The sequence below is a fragment of the Mirounga leonina genome, unplaced genomic scaffold (assembly GCF_011800145.1).
Source record: "Mirounga leonina isolate KUSES-001 unplaced genomic scaffold, KU_Mleo_1.0 Mir_488, whole genome shotgun sequence".
Taxonomy (NCBI): Eukaryota; Metazoa; Chordata; class Mammalia; order Carnivora; family Phocidae; genus Mirounga; species Mirounga leonina.
Genome location: NW_023270777.1, coordinates 6,280,193 through 6,286,119, shown reverse-complemented (window position 1 = coordinate 6,286,119; position 5,927 = coordinate 6,280,193).

The window sequence follows — 5,927 nt, the reverse complement described above, 5'->3', positions numbered from 1 at the left end:
ATCAAGGGTGGCATGCTCTTCTGACTAAGTCAGCCAGGCGCCCCAACAACAAGAAACATTCTATATGTAAGTATGGTGATATGCCCAAATGGAGCTTGTCATTGGATTCACGTAGTCTGATATTTAGCTCAACATTTTCCCTGCACTACACTATTTCCAAAACTCAGCCACAAGAGAATAGTCTGGAACCTTCACTGAAGTTCCCAGTTACATGACCTGGTCTTTTTCAGATATTTAAAGTACAGAAGTGAAAAAAGCGCCTTCACTATTTGTTATCTGCTCAGTTTTACCAATATACATTGCCTCTACTTTAAAAAGACTGGTGGAGTTTGCTGAGGAAGCCTTGATAGTTTGTGATAGAGAGCCAAAAGATTAAATATTTATCTTCCAAAAGGTTCCGACTTCAGGTATTGGTTAAACAATGAGATTCCTGAACTGGAATGCTGTGACAAGGTCTTACATTATGGAAAATCCATTCATTCCCACCTGGTAAAATCTGCCAGGCCAGTGGTGGCATCCAAGTGAGTAGGTCCAGAGACCAGTTTCCAATAAACAGGGACTCTCTACAATAGAACACGAGGCAAACAGCCATCAGAACAGGGCTTTAGGAAAGGGCCTGGAGCCAGGCCCCCCACCAGCAGTGTAAGGAAATTCTCCCATACATTCTGTGTATTAAGTATTAGGGGGATATTTATTAGAAGGAAGCTGCATGTTGTCGCCCACATGGGAAATGTGGAAAATGTGATTAATATTTCATAATTTCTCAAGCTTTACAGTGAAATGTGAATAAAACTGTGAGTTAATCAGCTTTGTTTATCAAATCTGAAAACACTGTGAAATTGAATTAGTGAATTTATTGCAGTGCTTTATCTCTAATCATGGGTTTATAAAAAGGGCAAGGTAATTTCAGGTTCTCTGACACAGAGACATAGGTTTACTTATAATGGAAGCAATTATAGAAACACCTCCCCAGCTGTAGACATATGTGCCATGTTAGTAAGAAGAAACACCCAGATGAGTCTGAATCCAAATAGACAAAGGCGTAAAAATGCTTTGCTTAGAAATGAAATTATTTTCCTAAGCATTTATTCCATGCTGTACCTCAAGGTATCCTCAATAGGGACAATTTAACTGCCTAAACCTATCTGATATGATTGGGGATAGCTTTAAATGGAATATATTTGGAACAGTTTTGGAAAGGCAAAACTTGCTTGCTTCATTTTATTCTCATTTTCCTTCCATTTAATAGTTTCTCTCTTATTTTTCATGGAGTCACCCAAGGGTACTACGGCTGGATTGTTGAGTAAGTGCATGTTAGATTTTTGGAAATGCCAAACTCTTTTCAGAGTGGTTGTACCATATTACATTCCTACCAGCAATTTTTTAATGATTGCCCTATAATCGTAAATGTCTAATGTGATATATCCTTATTCCATTACCATTTCCGAACAGCACAGCTGAACATAGCCTGCTTATCAGTCTGGGTTTTTTTTTCCTTTACATTATAATATTTTTTGTGTGAGGTAAGCATTTTCTAAAGGTTGAATCCACAGATATGTCAAAGAACTGTTTTTACTCCCTTCTTTCTCTGCTCATTAGGCTGTACAGTGCCTTTAAGATGGCCCCAGGGAAAGAGTCATCCCCTAGGAGACAGGGACATTGAATGCCAGCTAGAAACACCGCCAGGCTGTCTCTGCTGGTCCCACTCTGGTCCTGTCTCAGATGCACTGCTTACCTTTGGATACTGAATATATTTTCCAAAACTTCGATCTGGTGTCAGGCAGTCAGAACTTACTTATCCTGTGTTTGGTTCTGCACTAAATTTTTGCAAATTCCCACACTCCCGTTTATGAAGGAAGCTGCTATGAACATTTGTGCATGAGTTCCTGAGTGAAACTTAGTTTTCACTTGCCTGGGGGTGAATATCCAGGATCGTGATTGCTGGGCTGTATGGCAAATGCATGTGAACTCTGATAAGAAACTGCCAAACTATGTCCCGTAGTGGCTGTATCACTGGACGTTCCCACCAGCAGTGTGAGAGAGAACCAGCCTCTCCAGGTTCTTGCCTGCCTTTTGCGTTATCACTCCTTTTTCTTGTAGCTGTTGAAATAGTTGTGCGGGGATAGTCCGTCATGGTTTGAATCTGTGTTTCCCTAATGCCCAGGGATGCTGAACACCTGTTCGTGTGCTTGTGTGTTATCTGTACATGATCTTTGCTGGAGGGTCTGTTCACGTCTTTATCAGTGTAGCTGGGGCATCATAAGATACCACAAACTGAGCAGCTTCGACAAAGGAAATTTATTTTTATTTTGTTCACAACTCTGGAGGCTAGATGTCTGAGATCAAGGTATCTAGATGTCTGAGATCAAGGTATCGGCAGGTCTGGTTTCTCCTGAGGGCTCCCTGCATATCTTGCAGAAGGCTGTCTTGTCGTGGCGTCCCCACGTGGTCTTCCCTCTGTGTGCACACACGTCTGATGTCTGTGCGTCCAAATTTCCTCTTCTCATAAGGACACCGGTCAGACTGAAGCAGACCCACCGTGACGGCCTTGTTGTAACTTAATCACCTCTTTAAAGGATCTCCAAATACAAATATGGGGAGGGGGTCAGGATTTCAACATTCGAATTCGGTTCAGCCCATAACAGTCTTCATCCCCCCTTTTTAAACTCAGTTGCTTGTTTTACTGTTGAGTTTAAGAGTTCTTTATACATTTGGGGTACAAGTTCTTTCTGAGATATATTGTTTGCAGATATTTTCTCCCAGACTATGTAGCCTGTCCATCCTCTTGGCAGGGTCTTTCTCTGAGCCAAAGTTTTAAATTTGGATGAAATTTACCAAATTTTTCTTTTATGAATGGTGCTGGGTCATGTCTAAGAACTCTTTGCCTTAGGTTTGGCTTTATTATTATATCCTTTATTATTTCAAAAATTGTTGTAAGAAACATATATTCAGTGATTTACTGCATTTGTTGAAAAAAAAAATCCTGTAAGTATATTTCCTGTATGAAATCCCAGGTGAAGGACGCCTTCTAGAACAGTGCTTCTCTGATTTTAGTGTACATATAAAACCTATATAAAACCTGGGATCTTGTTAAAATGCAGATTCTATTCCAGTAGGTCTGGGATCAGCTTGATATTTTTTCATTTCTAACATGCTTCCCATTGATGCTGATGCTGCTGATCCAAGGACCACATTTTGAGCAACAAAGCTTTAGAATTTAATGTTCCTCTGGTATCTGATGACAGAAACTAGGTAACTAATTGTGTCTTCTTTTTCACCAGAGAAAAGAAGAGGTAAATTCCAAGTCTAACTATAACACGTGGTTGGTTTCTGTTTGGCATTTGTGTGTCCTTATTTCCACCATTCTAAATTTGCTGTTTTGCTTTCTAGCTTTCATTTTAATAAGTGTATTCTTGTAAATATTCGTATAATCTTCCTAGAACAAGGTGAACTATAAACAAAAATAAATGATTAAATGTGAGAGATGGTCTTTGCCCTGTGTAGCCAGGAATGAATCCTGTCCACTTTCCCCCTCAATGTTTGAAATCAGTGCTCCCTAAATAACATCAGAAATTAAGAAATATTATCATTTTGTACAATACTAGGAATTTGGGGCACAAATAGTATCTGTTTTCTTAGTTATCTATGACTTTCATATTGATAATTACTTTCCTTGTTAAAAATTGGGTTCTGAAGCTATGCTTCAGAGAGATCCTTAAACACAGTATCGTTTAGTAAATATAAGCTGAATTACTTTTCACAAACTTCATATCCTTATTAGCAACAACAGAATTAAAAAATGTATTAGGTTGGTACCTTTATGCACTGTTCGTGGAAATGTAAAATGGCACAGCTGCTATGGAAAGCACTATGGGGGTTCACCAAAAAAATAAAAACATATTTATCATATAATCCAAAATTCTACTTCTAGGTATATACTCAAAAGAACTGAAAGCAGGATCTATTGGTACACCCATGTTCTTTTTTTTAGGATTTATTTATTTTTAGAGCTCGAGTGCACGCATGCACGAGAGAGAGAGAGGGGCAGAGGGAGGGGGAGAGAGAGAATCTCAAGCAGACTCCCTGCCAAGCGTGGAGTCCGATGTGGGGCTCAATCTCACGATCCTGAAATCATGACCTGAGCCAAAATCAAGAGTCAGACACTTACCCAACTGAGCCACCCAGGTGCCCCACACCCATGTTCTAGGCAGCATTCTTCACAATAGTCAAAAGGTCGAAATGACCCAACTGTCCACTGATGGATGAACGAATAAGCAAAATGTGGTATATAAATGCAATGGAATATTCTTCAGCCTTCAAAAGGAAAGAAATTCTGAGACAAGCTACAACATGGAGGAACCTTCAGGACATGATGCTGAGTGAAAGAAGCCAGTCACAAAAAGACAAATACTGTTATGATTCTACTTCTCTAAGGATTCATACTAGTCAAATTCAGACAAGAAAGTCGAATGGTGGTTGCCAGGTGCTCAGGGGAGGAGGGACCTGAAAGTTACTGTTCAATGGGGACAGAAGTGCCATTTTACAAGATGAAGAGATGGATGGTGACAGCTGCACAATGATACGAATGTATTTAATACCACTCAACTGTATACTTAAAAAGGGTAAATTGAGCACAACCCATTCGAAGGCTGCAGCTGAGGGGCTGGGGATAAAATTTACCCTTACAAGAGACTTGTATCCCAAAATCCACAATGAATTTGCCAAACTGTGTCTGCATTGCCTTGGCCACAGAGTTCAAGGTGTATCTCAACAACGATTTCACTTCTTTCTTTCTTCTTCGGCCATATGACTTCCTAATATAATGCTCTACTTGTGCAGACCTCTGCCATTTGATTTTGAATTGTTTAGAGATAAGAGCCATTGTTTTTTTTTCATATGTCAATCCCCAGCCTTTACCATAGTGAGTGGAGCTTGGTGGTTGTTTCATATTTTTTAAAATGAGCGACTGAACAAGCGTGCCTTTAAAAACCAGTGCGCAACCCATTTTGCCCTTCTCTTCGATCGGATTCTTATAAAAAGCATTATGCTATTAAATGAGTCTCATCAAGTATTTGAAAATGGCTTTCAAATCGCAAATACATACCTGTGATATATTTCTGAATCTGCTGGAATAGAGTGCCTTTTCCCACACTGTTTGCATTGGAATATCCAGATATCTGAGACCAGAGATACTGTGACCCCAACTGATTCCCATATTATATTCATGTGCAACATACTGAATACAACTTTTGCATTACTGTCACCCTAAGACATGATTCTGCATTTTCATCTGAGTGTTTTTTTGTACAGAAAGCCCAATCTTGAGTGATTTTGTCCATCTTAAAAAATGCTCTGTGAATAGGCCTTTACAGATCACTGTGAATGCTGGCAGAGCTCCCTAATTCTGTTAATAAGACCACTTTGCATCTTTTGGAAATATTAAAGTCATTTCCCATCAGGTCACTTCCGTATACTGGAAATATAACAGAGCACAGAGGAGTTTCCATTTTTCTACCTGGAAGTTCATCAAGGCAAGAAATGTCTTCCAGATTCCTCTGAGATATGGCTCACATATTATTGGCTCACATCTGATTCGAAGACTGCAGCTGAGGGGCTGGGGAGTCTTGGCAGGTGATATTCTTCCATTGATTCTTGCTGACCGAGAAATACAGACCCCTTCTTGTCCTGCCCAGATGGTTCATACACAATCCTTTCTCAGCAGGAGGCCCTGACCACCCCCACTCATCCCCTGGGCACTGGGCAAGTTTTCTTCCTTCTGTAGGGGAATCCTCAGAACAGGTGATGAGGGGACCCTCATAGGTCCTAGGCCTGCAAAGCATGGGGAAAGATACGGAATTCCACTTGAGGATGGCTCAAGCCAACATTTTTACATCAGTATCCTCGCATGAATACAGGGACATTTCCTT